The 12,725-nt window shown below is 44.0% G+C and overlaps 1 protein-coding gene across 4 annotated transcripts in view; it reads left to right on the top strand.

Annotated features, from left to right (window-relative positions):
• Nucleotides 1–12,725, top strand: part of GNB4 (G protein subunit beta 4) — a 63,098-nt gene that overhangs the window by 29,757 nt on the left and 20,616 nt on the right. The window contains exon 1 of one of the 4 annotated variants that reach the window (XM_017810521.1): nt 1,687–1,784. The exons of 1 other annotated variant lie outside the window; for it this stretch is intronic. The gene's annotated coding sequence lies outside the window, so the exon portion shown is untranslated. Of the gene's footprint in view, nt 1–1,686; nt 1,785–2,645; nt 2,669–8,942; nt 9,447–12,725 lie in introns of those variants that run through there. 2 more of the 4 variants (XM_017810526.1, XM_017810524.1) reach the window with 2 other exon arrangements.

Genomic DNA, 12,725 nt, shown 5'->3' with positions numbered 1-12,725 from the left:
TATGTAATTTTAAAGGTTTTAATTTGCACTGGAAGGACAAAACCTGATAATTTTATTATATGTAACTACCTAAATACCATCTGAACTTTTCTGGGACTTTGCTCGCTGCCTGTTATTTTCCAGAGCTGTTTCAAAACAGAAGATGAGAAATGGTGTGCTCATTCTGGGACCGTATCTTGTCAGTAATCACTACTCAGGGTTCGGAAGATTGAATTAGAAAAAATGTAATGGAACAAGCACAGTTGAAGGGAGAACCATCCCTGTGCCAATTTCTCCCTTTTATAAAAATATAAGTGATATATATATGGTGATATAGTGACCCTGAGACAAGTTTATTTTCCTCTTCGGGTATAGTCCAACAAAATCAAACCCATTCCTTGTTGGTTTTTGCTGTGTGATCACTCATAAAATGCAAAGCAAACATATTGCTGGATGACATCTGTCCTTTGGATAAATGGAAGACAGGTGTATTGCAGTGCAGGAAAGCACAGCATAGACTTTGCAACCAGGACAAAGCTATTAAAATAGTAGGTTTGAGCCAGTTAGGGGACTTGCATGTTTTTTTAAGACTGATTTAAGGCAAGCAATGAGTTGCTTCATTACAGTACACACTGTATGTTGCAGCATTTACTGCCATTAACACCAAGCCATTCATCCGTAACACACTAATAGCTCAAAGATTGGTTTACTCGCAGTAGTTATGATACTCTTGTAAAATATTTTACAAGAATTTGACACTTTGCGTTGGTGGTGGTGTGTCAGACCCGTGCTGAGATGATGCAGGTGTCCCATCTCTAGTGTTGGAGGGCTGACCAGGGCTGTGCCAGGGCACTGACCTCTCCAGAGGTGTCCCTGCAGCATCAAGGTCAGTGGAGCAGGAGACCCAGAGATGCAGCCAGAGCATCCACAAATCAGCTATTCCCTGTATTCTCAGGTCTCACGTTGGCTGTGACTGTAGTTTGGCAGTTTTTGATCTTAATATGAGCAGCAGATGTGGAATGGCCAGCCAGACCCACAGCCAGACCCACGAACGCCAGGCGGTCAGTCTCTGATGGTCCTTCTGCTCTCCACACGCTGGTGCGAGAGGGGTGCACTACTGAGGGATGTAGGGTGGCAGCTTTGTGAGGAATGCACAAGATTTGAGTATCCATTTAACACATCACTTTTTTATTTTCACATTACTGACCTGCAAAGCTCAGTGCAGTCGGTCCTTGTTACAGATTCACGTCCCCACCCTCACTCCCACCCCTCGGTCCCCACAGCTCCCCATCACCCGTGTCCCGCTCCCTGGATCCCCATGCCCATGTCACTGATGTCCCACAGTGTCCCCACACTCCTTGGTCCCCATCCCCGACGGCTGCCACCCGCAGGGGTCCTACACTCGGGTGACACCTCTGGGTCTCCACCCCAGGCTTCCCAAGTCCCCATCCCCTGGTGATCCCGTCCCCTGCACCTCCACGCCCTGGGATCACACCACCACCCCCGGTGATCACCCGCAGGGTCTCCCTTCCCCGGCGACCCCATCCCCGGAGCCGCCGCCCCCCGTGTCCCCTCGCCCCGCGTCCCCCTCAAGGCGGTGGCAGCACCGCCCCGCCGCGGGGCGCGGCCCCTTTAAGCGCTCTGACGTCACGCGGCGCTGCCATGGCAACGGCCCGTCCCGTCGCGCGGCCCGTGCGGGCGGGGCGGGGCCGCTCCCGCCCCAGCAGCGCCCCGGCCATGGCGGCGGCTCGGTGACACCGCGCTCCCCGCGCTCCCCGCGCTCCCCGCGCCCGCCGCGCCCGCAGGTACCGCGCCCGGGGGTGCCCCCATGCCGGGCTGTGCCCGCGGACGCTCTGCCCGGCCCACGGGGCTCGACGCGGCCGCCCCAGGGCGGTGCCCGCTCCCCCCGGCGGCTCCGCTCGCCGCGCCGGGCAGCCTCGGCCGGGCGGGGTCCGCGGGCCGCGCTTCCCGGCGCGGTGGCAGCGCCGGCCGCCCCCGCGGGGCTGCGGCGGGAGGGAGGGAGGCTCGGGCACGCTTCCCGCCCGGGCCGTGCAGCGCCAGGGCGGGCTCGGGGTGCCGGGCACGGGGAGGTCCCGGCGCGGGGCCGGGGCCGCGTCCGGCGCTGCCCCCGCGGGGCCGCCCGGCAGTGCCGCGCCCGCCCCGCCCCGCGGGCGGCTCCATCCCGGCCGGGGGGGGGCTGGGGCGGCACCACTGCAGCGCGGGGGGAGGCAGCGCTCGGGCGGCGCCGCCGGCAGCGCCCGGAGACCCCCGGCAGGTGAAGCCCCGCGGGCGGTGCCGGGTCCGCCGGGAGCGGCGGGGGGGCCGGGCAGCATCACACGGTACCGGAGCGCGGGCTCAACGCGGGGCCGCGCCCGGGGCTCGGCGGGGAAGGGCCGGGGCAGGGCCTGGGGAGGGTCCCCGGGGTGGTGCCGGGGGAGCGGAAGGGAGGGGAAGGCTCATTGTCCCGGGCGGGGCGGGAGCAGCGACCCTCGGGAGCGGCAGGTCCGAGTGACACCGGCGGGCTGCGGGTCACTCCGGAGCTTCGGGGCTTCTCCCCGCCCGGGGAGCGGTGCTCGGTGCCCGGGGGTCGGCAGAGGCAGCCCTGGCGCTGGAAGTCCCGGGTGGGCACTGCTGACCCGTGCAGGACGCGCCTGCCATCCCAGCGGGATCGGCTGGACTCGAGATTCAGGTTTGGAAGTCTGGCAGCAACAGGCAGTTTCGCAGGCTTATGGAATATGTAGGGAACCATTTCTCTGCCTGCCTAGAGCTTGTCTTAATGTCAGCATTCTGTGAATTGGTTTGACAAGGGTGAATGCGAAGGTACTCCCCGTCTTTAGGAAAAGTGCAAAGTCATTAGATGCTTTTTGTGTCATACTTTATAGGTATTCCTGGTTTCCACATCCAGATTTTTTTTTTTCCAAAATGTGATTTTTTTTATAATTGTACTTATTGCTGAGATTATCAGCTTCTTTAGTTTTTACAAAAGCCTCGAAACTGCTTTTCCAAATTGCTACCAGATATAAATGTGGTAGACAACAAGTTTAGTTTATGCTGTAATATTACCTGAACTAATGCAAGATACGCCTCTGATCCATTCCTTCCTGTTGATTATACAGTTTGAGAATAGACATGTTGTCTTTTATTGGACTGATTATTGTAGCTTGGAAAAGACAATTTTCCAGGAGGGTTTTCAGTTCTGAAGTAGGTGCAGGGTAAGTCTCAAAGCTAAGTATGAGTTGAGGGGAAAAGTGCTTTCATTATTAGTATTTGATTATATATAATCAGTTTCTGAAGTAACAGGAGTAGTTGTTCTCTGCTCAGTAGAGAGTATTGGGTAAAGGAGGGAAAAGAATGGCAAAATGGAGCAGAGAGAGAGGAGGCAGGTACCAACCTCTAAAACCTGCTGTAAAAGTGTTGGGAGAGACAAGAACTGTAGTTTTCTGAGTCTGGTGGGATTTATGTGTTCAGTGGAGTTCTGTGTTCCAGTTTGGTCTCTGCTTTGAAAAATGTTTTATCTGTTTCCTACTGGGAATGCGAAGGGAGGGGTCAGAGGGATTGCTCTGAGAAGGAAGGGGTTCCCAGTGGTAGTTGGGTGCTTTTCCTGCTCTGCCAGTTGTCAGCAGAAGCTTGTTCTGGTTTGTAGGGGTTGCCTCATGCAACATCCACGGAGTTACGACAAGAGCATTTGATGTGCTTTCTAGAATTCCATATATTTCCCTAAATATCAATATAGGATCCAGGAATTTTGGCAGTTCTTATGGGAAATAGTGGGAATATCGGGAAACATGAGTCTGCAAAATCATCAGTGTTCAGAGGAAAACCTGAATCTGCTCGCTGACTTCTACTAGAAGGACAGGAAGTGATGTAAAAGGTGGTCACTAATGTGACAATGAAGTGACAGCTACAGTGGCTCTAATTACTCGTTAGAGTTGGGGAAGTCTGAAGTCATGTTAGCAGGAATAATAACTGTATCAACAAATTAAAATGAAACAAACCACATGACAAGCTCTCATAGTCCTGAAAGCCTTTTAATGGGATGAGAATCTTCAGTGGGTTTTTGCAGTGTTTGTGATTCTTAAGCACCATAGTTGTGGTGAAGTTAATTTGTGCTTCCAAAGAACAGACTGATGGTATCTTGGAAGAAGGGGGCCAGGAAAATGAGGGAGATCATAAATATATGGACATGTCTCACTGTGAGTCTACTAAGGCAAACTATAGGCAGTATTAAATTATTATTTCTTTAAAATGAGCAGTTTTTTACAGTGGATAATACAGATGGCTTATAGAGATTCAATAGGTTGAGAACCAAGGCTGCTATAATAATAACTTTCATCTGTTAATCATGAAAATACTGAGTTTCAGGTTATAGAGATGTCTTTTTCTGTATTCTGTGTTGTAAAAGTGCTACAGCAAATAACTGCTGTTCTTTCTCTAGTTTAGCTCTTTCCTGAGGGCTTGGTCTTGATGGACTACTCAGGTCATTTAGATCTTAAGTAAGAAATTATTTGCCGCAAATGTCAGTATTTATGTTGGATAGTGAAAGTTTCAGCTGTGTCTTCATGTTGCTTAGTTGAGTACTCCTATATTTAATGTGTATTTTGTCCAAGTATTTTAATTTTCCACACAGTTTCTAAAGAAAAATGTGGGACTGGAAAACCTTGCAAAAATATTTTTAATTACAGAACCACATAGTTCTCTCTCAGCCCATTATGGAATTTTTAAAAATGCCACAAAATTTATTAATATAAGATTTTGAAGAAATAAAAATACAAAAAACCCCCACAATATGTAGAGAAGTGGTGATCTTCCTCAGTTACTGTCTTCTCTGCCAGAGTCTTAATTTATGACTATTGTGTCACTGAAGATGGTAATTTGATTTATTTTTTTTTTTTATATCTGAGGTGTCTCTTTAAAATGTGTTATCAAACTAGTAGGAAATTCAGAATCTCTGAACTTGACATGCAGTGCATGCTCCTGGAATGTAAATACTTAGGGACAGTGATAATGCAGTGATTGTGTTTTGTACTTAATACTGTCTGGGAATATCAATGCTCAGATTAATGCAGCTCCCAAGAGCCCAGAACAGGCTGTTTAGAGAGTATGCAGAGTATTGCCAGTCAAGAAAATATTTTTTAAGTTCCACCAAAATTTTTCTCTCCTCTAATTAGATGCAGACCTGTCACTTACTTCATCTTCCGAAGTGTGTAATTAAATTTAGTTGTTATTGTTTTGTCCTTGTATGAAACTTCTGTGTTTTGCAACTTAGAGTTTTGTAATAGAATTTATGTGAAAGATTCGAAACAGAGCTAAAGCAAATGATCACCAAAAACGTTGACTGTGTGCTGTTCTCTCAAGGCTGTAGTTTGGTACCTGATACCGGTGCAGGGAGCTCATGGAGCTTTCTAGATAACACGAGGCAGTGCTGCACAAAGCTGCAACTTTAATTAAAAAAATGGTGCTGTTTAGGCTTGGGTTCATGTGTTCAGCAGTGTTTGAACAACCAAACTGTCTTTGCAGAGAGCCTGAAACAAAAAACCAAGGGGGAACTTCTTAATGCTTTGAAAGGTCAGCTCGGGTGCCATCAATGACAGTCGATGTGCTGCTGATTGTCGTGAATCGCTGTAGTTAGTGTGGGAAATACCATAGTGAGAACTGGACTGGAGGTTGGTGAAGGAGAGAATTAATACAAATATAGATGGACATTTGCTACCAAATGGTTGTGCAGTTCACTGGCTTTTCCCTTACGATGTCTCAGCTTCCAAAAGTAAGTGAAATGCTGACATACAGTAATCCAAATTTTTATTCGGTTACTGTAACTCTTGCAGTCTGTTGCCTTCTGAAAGGACTTCAGCTGGAAAGAAGGGGAAAGATACAAATGCCTGATTGTATTGAAGAGCAAAAGGCACTTTTAACTTTTCACCTATTACATAAAATTAGTTGTTTAGGGGCAGAATAGGTTTGCCAGTTTGCAGAAACTGTAGTTTCCCCCTCCTTCTTATGTTGGATCTCAAACAAATATTAATCATATGGATTTTCATTGTAAGCCAAGTGTTTGAGTCATTGTGAATCCCACTGTTTTGAAACATTAAAAGAGCTGAGTAATGTTAAATTTAAAATTATAAGATTTTAATTTTCAAATGGGGAGGGAGGGGAACAAAATGAAATCATCAGATCAATCCCATGATTGAATGTGCTTCTTAAATGAGATTGAAGGTCTTGGAGCTGCTCTCGGTGACAGGCTTGGCAGCTTTACAAGAACAAATCACCTCCTCACAGTCAAGAGTGGGAAGTTTTGGACCTGCCTAGATCGTTTCCATCGTGCACTTATTGGTTCAGGTGGTCAGCACAGAGCACCCAAGCAGTTTCAGGATAACTTGATGATTTAATTCTTGTTGGATTAATTTTTGTATATGCTTTTGCTGCCCTGTATGTGTTTATTTGGTTATTTATTTATTTTTAATATGGTAATTAGCATAAATTGCACCTGTGTAATTTTCTATTTATATATTAAAATGCAATTTGTATGGTATCTATACACATCTAAAGTCTTGCATTAAAATTAAAGATGCTTATTTATGATCTATTGTTGAAACACACATGGTATTTAAAATTGGTTTGTTTAAAAGAACTATTTGATCTGAGTATTTTTCTGGTGACCCTTTGCAATCATGATTGATTGCTTTAAGTGATTGTTCATGCAAACCAATTTTATTCCTAGTTTGGAATAGGAACACATTTTTTTTCCTACAGATTCTTGATTTAAGTTGGGCTTAGTTGTTATTGAGCTGAAAAAAGTATTCAAATTCCATATACAGAAGCTATGTTTGTCAAAATCTGATTTCATACACTAATTTTAGAGCCTCTGTGTGTATCTAATGATTTTGATAACTTTTGGTGATCTGACGTACAGCTTTGACAGTGCAATGTACTGTCAGAGTACTAAAAAATTAGTAATTTGGGGTATGCCAGCTTTTAGGTGGTTTTATTGTATAAAAGCTTCCCCCCCTCCAATTATAAACTAGATTTAGGCACATGTATTTATGTTGTGCTGCTCTTAAGAATGCAAAGTGGAGCCCTTTCCTTTGCATGTGCATGGTGCTGATGGGAAGGGAAGGTGGTAGAAGATCTGATTGAGTTTTGTTGCAATCTCAGCGTTAGGCAGAGTTCAGAAATAGCACAGCAAAGTTTCCATGACAGCATTAAGTCCAGATGCCCTAGAATGTCAAGAAACTAATAATGATGTTAGTACCATTTTCCCTCCATTGGAATGGTAGGAAGGACACAGCAGGAGTGGGGGTGCTCCTGACAATCTCAGGGGAGAAGAGTGATGGTCCGCAGGGAAGTGTTTCAGCATTTTATAGGATATTAAATGCTCCTTTTTAATCTTCCTGATGCTTGTGGGCCAAGAAACTTCTCCAGTGCTCTTTCGAGTAGTTTGGATACAAGCTGTCTAAATACAAAACCACTCCAAAGTGTGGAGAAAGAGGTGGCCAGGAAGTAAAACTGATTTCAGGCGCTACAAGCACAACCTTAATTTCTAAGATATGGAACGGAAAAGGGAAAACTCCTCTCTTGTCTTGGAAGCAGCCCAAAAGAGGAAGCCAGGTTGTTTCTTTATTTTTGTACAGTAGAATAAAAATAAAATTCAAGACCAAACTAAATGGACTGTAAAGGAGTATTTAATGATGTGAGTGCTTAGCTGCTGTTCCCCACACTTTAGGAAAAAGCAGCTAGTTGGGAAGGTTGGATAGCCGGAGACGGGAAGTCATTAAGGGGTTTTTTCCTGCTCATCTATTAGACTTCATTACAAATGCAGACTGATGGGCATCAAAAGCCAAACACACACATTGGAAAGGGACAGAGTGAAGAAAGTTGGCTTTTGCTCCTGATGCTGCTTCAGAAGCTTGAGCAATTTTCTGTTCTCAATCTCTACAGAAACCTGGTTATAGCCCTTCCTGGTGACTTGGACAGGGTGACAGCTGAAAGGCCAACAGCCTCAGCAAACACTTAAATTGCTGGTGGGTTTCAGAGCTGTGGCTAATGTTTGCCTTCTCACTGAGTCAGGTACCACTGTGCTTTGCTCGTAGCTTCTGGAAGCAGGAGGTCAAGACTGCTTAGCCATTTTTACTAATCTTTCAGTCACCACCACTGAGAAAAACTCCAAAAATGGTAGTATGCATATCTCAAACACCAAAACCAAAAGTCTTCCAAGAACAGTGTCTGGTCTGTGGTGAAGGCTGAGATGATGCACTCAGCTGAGCTGCTCTTGACCCCTCTCACTGTGACGGACGTACTGGGAAGCACTTACAAGAACAGCAGTTCCAGTGGACTGGAAAGATATCCTGCAGCAAAGCAGGTTTTTGGAGCCATGGGCTCTCTTGAAGCCATGGTACCTGACTGATTATTCCTGTCTATAACCTTAGGCTTTGTCTCCACAGGGGAATACTGCTATTTATAGGCTAGTGAGCATCATGCTTTCATAAAAAAGTTTTCATTAAAAAATAAAAAGTGATCCTTTGTGGAAGACTGCTATAGATGGGAATATTGTACTTAGCAGCAGCATTTTGTTTCTCTTTTATCCTGTTCTGTTGGAAACTTCATCTAGGGTTACTTTCTTTCCAGTAGGCAGGTAGCTAATTTCTCAATTATGACCAGTTAAAAATTACTCCCACTACAAAGACAACCTTTATTTTGAGAGCCCTGCAAGTGTGGAGATGGTTAGGAACCTATGCTCCTTATTTCCTTAACATGTTTCCTAAATATTGGATGTAGTATCTTCTTTAAAAAGCATCTGTTTGAAAACAGGCATTACTGCTTACTGCTTGAGAAACATCAAAAACAATTCAGAAGAGTATAGGTTAGATACATCCATCTCATCACAAGTTGTACCTGAAGTAGTTAAATAGCCCATGTACTCTTAATCTCGTTCTTGCATTAGTAGGAGTGAAAAAAACAGTACATAGGGTTTTTACTTTGTAGCATGGGATTTCTAATCGTTCTATAAAGTGAGGTTTGTGATAGTTGTTTTTCTTTAAAGGCCTATGACAATATGTATCTCAAAAAAATATTTAGAAAACCCTACTAAAGTAGCTTGAACTCTAATCTGGAAGAGAACTTAATTTTTGTGGCTTCAAATCACAAGTAATTGACCAGAAATATATTGGGAACCAAAAGCAAAATTAAAATTGGACCTGAGGGAAATAGTTTTATCTGATCTTTGGATAGTCTGTATTTAAAAAAAAAAAAAAAAAGGCAAGTGCTTCTATTCCCTTGTTTCCGTATGAAAGAGTCCAGCTGAGTGTTCCAGCTGCGTGGGGCTGTGAACACATAATGCCTCGCTGTAACTTCGGTACCAAGGGAGTGTGTGTGGTGCTGAATGGGGAGGAGGAGGGAAGGATGCTGAGCACTATGTATAGATCAGATCCGTGGTTTTTCCCGAGCTGGTGATGAGTTTGAAAGGATGCAATGTGTGTGTAACTGGTACTGCTGGGCTTTCTGCTCCTCAAGTGTGTGAGAATGCTCCCCTTGCAAAGGCTGTCAGCCAGAAATTGTTGCAGTCGAGTGAATAGTCATCCAAGTTGAATTAAGGCACTTTTCCTGGAGACAGTACTAGTTTCTCTTAATGTGTATTTTCTCCATTGACTTTAAACCTAAAATTATCTGTGTGCTTGGTGCCTTTTATGCACACTGTGCAGTCTGCTCTCTCTCAGATAACAGGAGGCTGCCTCAGTAATCTTTTGTGCCTGTAGGTGCCAGACAAGATTTTATATGCATAGCACTGCTTGGCCCTCCATGATGCCACTTCAGTAAATACCAATGTGCTGGCCCCTAAAAAAAATCCAAAACCAAACTTGTTTGGAGATGGATTTTAATGTAAATGAGGGTCTTTCAAAATGACTTTGAATTGTCACTCTGCAGTACATTTTTCCTAGTAAAACATTTGAATAGCTGTGGATGTGGCTGGGTATTGGAAGAGACAAAAAACCTCAGCACGATCCCTGTGTGTGTCTACCTGTCTGTGCCCAAAGAAGAAATTGGACTGGACCCATCACTGTCTTCTTACTTGGGGTTATATCTTTCTGCTTCATTAAGATCTTTCTTGCCACTTCTGAGATGTTTTGAATTGCAAAACCATTAATAATTTGTTCAGTGATGTGTCCTGAGGTCAGTGAACCAAGTTTTTACTGGGGAATCGTTATAGTTGCTGAAGACAGTTTGAATTTCACATAAAGTTCTGTTTGCAGGGAGTGTGATAAAAATAAATCTGTGCTTATGTACCAAAACATTTTGACCTGGAAACAAACATAATGAGCATAAGATGCAAAAATGTTAATTTTGGAAAAATCACTCTTTTGGACTGTGAAATATTCATGACTTAAAAATTCCTTCCTTCCTGTGCTTTTTTCAGCCTTGTGCTCACACTGAATTTCTTGGTTTTTTTTTTCTAGAATCTAGTGTGTATGGGCAAAGAAGGGTAGGGGCTTTCTATATGTTTTATGAATGTACTTGGCTTAGACTTTCAGTTGGGTTTTAGAAATAAACTCTCAAATCTCTGAGCTTCAGACACTAGTCTCATGAAATGTCAGCCTACTGCATAAAGAAGGGTAAAAGTCTAAAGTTACTGATGGTTTTTTGCTAGCAAACTTAAGAAGTATTTCACTCAAACTTCTCAACTGTGATTTCCTTTGTCTGTTTTGTGACTGCTGTTAACAAGGTCAGTATTTGTCGGTCTGTTTGTCTTCCATGGCAACCGTAATAAAACCAGTCATCAAACCCAGCTCTGTGACTGAAACACACCAGAGGTTGATCCTTACAGCACTGAAGTCTGAAGGTGAACACAGATGTTTGTATTTGTCTCATTGAAATGACTTCTGTTCACAGCACCAAGGAGTTATTGTGGTAAATGGAAGTGTTTTGATGTGGCAGGCTTTGTTTCAAAGTCATACTAAAATCACCAGCTGAGTAGCTACATGTGTGTCAAATGGCACATATTTATGTTTGTGATGTGTAGGTATGAGGTGTTTTGGCCAAGGAAGGAAGGAGCAATATTGTTGTCTTGAAACTGCTTCTGCCACCCAGTTGGTGGGTGGGGTTGTGTTCCTGATATAACTGCACGGGGCATGTGGGCACACGAAGAGGGAACACACTCTCAAATCTCACTGATTCATTGTTTGCTTGTGAGTCTGTCTTGTGGCCTCTCCTTTCCAGCTGTACATTCAATTTTGAGCACACACTCGCATCAGTTCCTTAAAACTGGGGACGGTGCCTGTTGGAGAAATGGGTGTTTAAGTAAGTTCTGCTCATACCCTTCCTCTCGAGAGGCGTTGGTTGATTATTTCCTGTTTTTGTACCAAAGCTATAATGGAGACATATCACTTTAAAACACTTCCAAAATGTGCAGAAGTGCAACAATAGCGCTGACCTCAGCGAGCGAGGTCACACCCAGGCTGCTTCCTGTTTTCTTCTTGGGGAGACCAGAGGCCCTGAATATGGGAGAACTCTCCTGTGCATGTGCCCAGGGCTCAGAAATCACTGTGACAATTAATTCCATTTTGCAAAATTAAAATAACTTAGGGAAAATATTCTGTTAGGATTTCCAGAGTTATTTTATAAATGGTAACCATTTTAAAATTAATAATCATTATTCTCTACTGAAATGTGTAAGATGTTCTGTAACTAGTGCACCCCTCAAAAGTATACATTAAAGATAAAGGAAAGAGATGAACTGGTTTGAGAGGAGAGAAGAAGAGCAAGGTACCCAGTGGCACAATTGCAGCTCCTACATACTGGTGTTTCAACTTATCCCAGCCTCTCTCTGCTGTTATTCAAGTATTAGTTGACCAATATAAAAGCTCCTTGCTTTGTTGTCTTTGTTTATTGATGCAGTACAGCTACAAGTCAGAACAAAGGATGCTTGGGAAAATGGATAGCTGGAAAGGTCTCTTTGAGAAACAGGAGAGACAACATAGGGCCAAGGTATAAGTAAAAAAAACCATTACATGTTTCATTTTCTCAGTGGAGAGCTGAGTGTGTGTGTGGTCCTCAAACAGCTCTGCTGCAGAAAATATATTATGTAAAATTCCAGCTGAAAGACTTTCTATATGAAGGTCTGTAACTGCATCACAGCATTAATGCATTTACTTTAAGTGACTGTTGTGCAGGCAGAGATTTCACTTTATATAAGGCCATGTCCAAGTTTGTATATTTCGAACCGTTCTCCAATATGTCAAACCCATTTCCTTCAGGCTGCAAGAAATAAAACCTCTCTGTGTTTTAATTCTCTATTCCTGGGTTTGGGGAGACATAAATGAGTGGGCAAAGCTGCCAAAGTCTTGTTTAGTACTAAATGAAGAAGTGTTTTATGAAAATCTTCTTTGGCACATCCTGAATACATGAAGTATTGGTCTGTGTGTGCTGGCAGGGCTCAGCTTCAGAGGCAGAACCCCACTGTCCACCCCTGCAAACACTGTCAGCACTCACAGGAGGCAAACAGGTAAATTTACACAAGCAACTTCAGCATATAAAGGTTTTGTGGCCCAAAGCCTGAGTGTATGTGAGTTACCACTATATATCTCCTTTGAGAGAAAGCTGGGGTATGCCTTGGTGTCTTTTTCCTATAATTAGTAAGGTGCTGTAGTTAGCATTCCTTATGTTTAGCTACCTGTGTGATCATTAGTAGGGAGGATCACATGAAAGTTAAGTGAAACCTCTCTTTCTGCTATCTGTTGATTACTTGTGAGATCTTT

The sequence above is a fragment of the Lepidothrix coronata genome, unplaced genomic scaffold, assembly GCF_001604755.1.
Source record: "Lepidothrix coronata isolate B3197 unplaced genomic scaffold, Lepidothrix_coronata-1.0 Scaffold29, whole genome shotgun sequence".
Classification (NCBI taxonomy): Eukaryota; Metazoa; Chordata; class Aves; order Passeriformes; family Pipridae; genus Lepidothrix; species Lepidothrix coronata.
The sequence above is the reverse complement of the archived record's forward strand: the minus strand, read 5'-3'. Positions and strand labels throughout refer to the sequence as shown.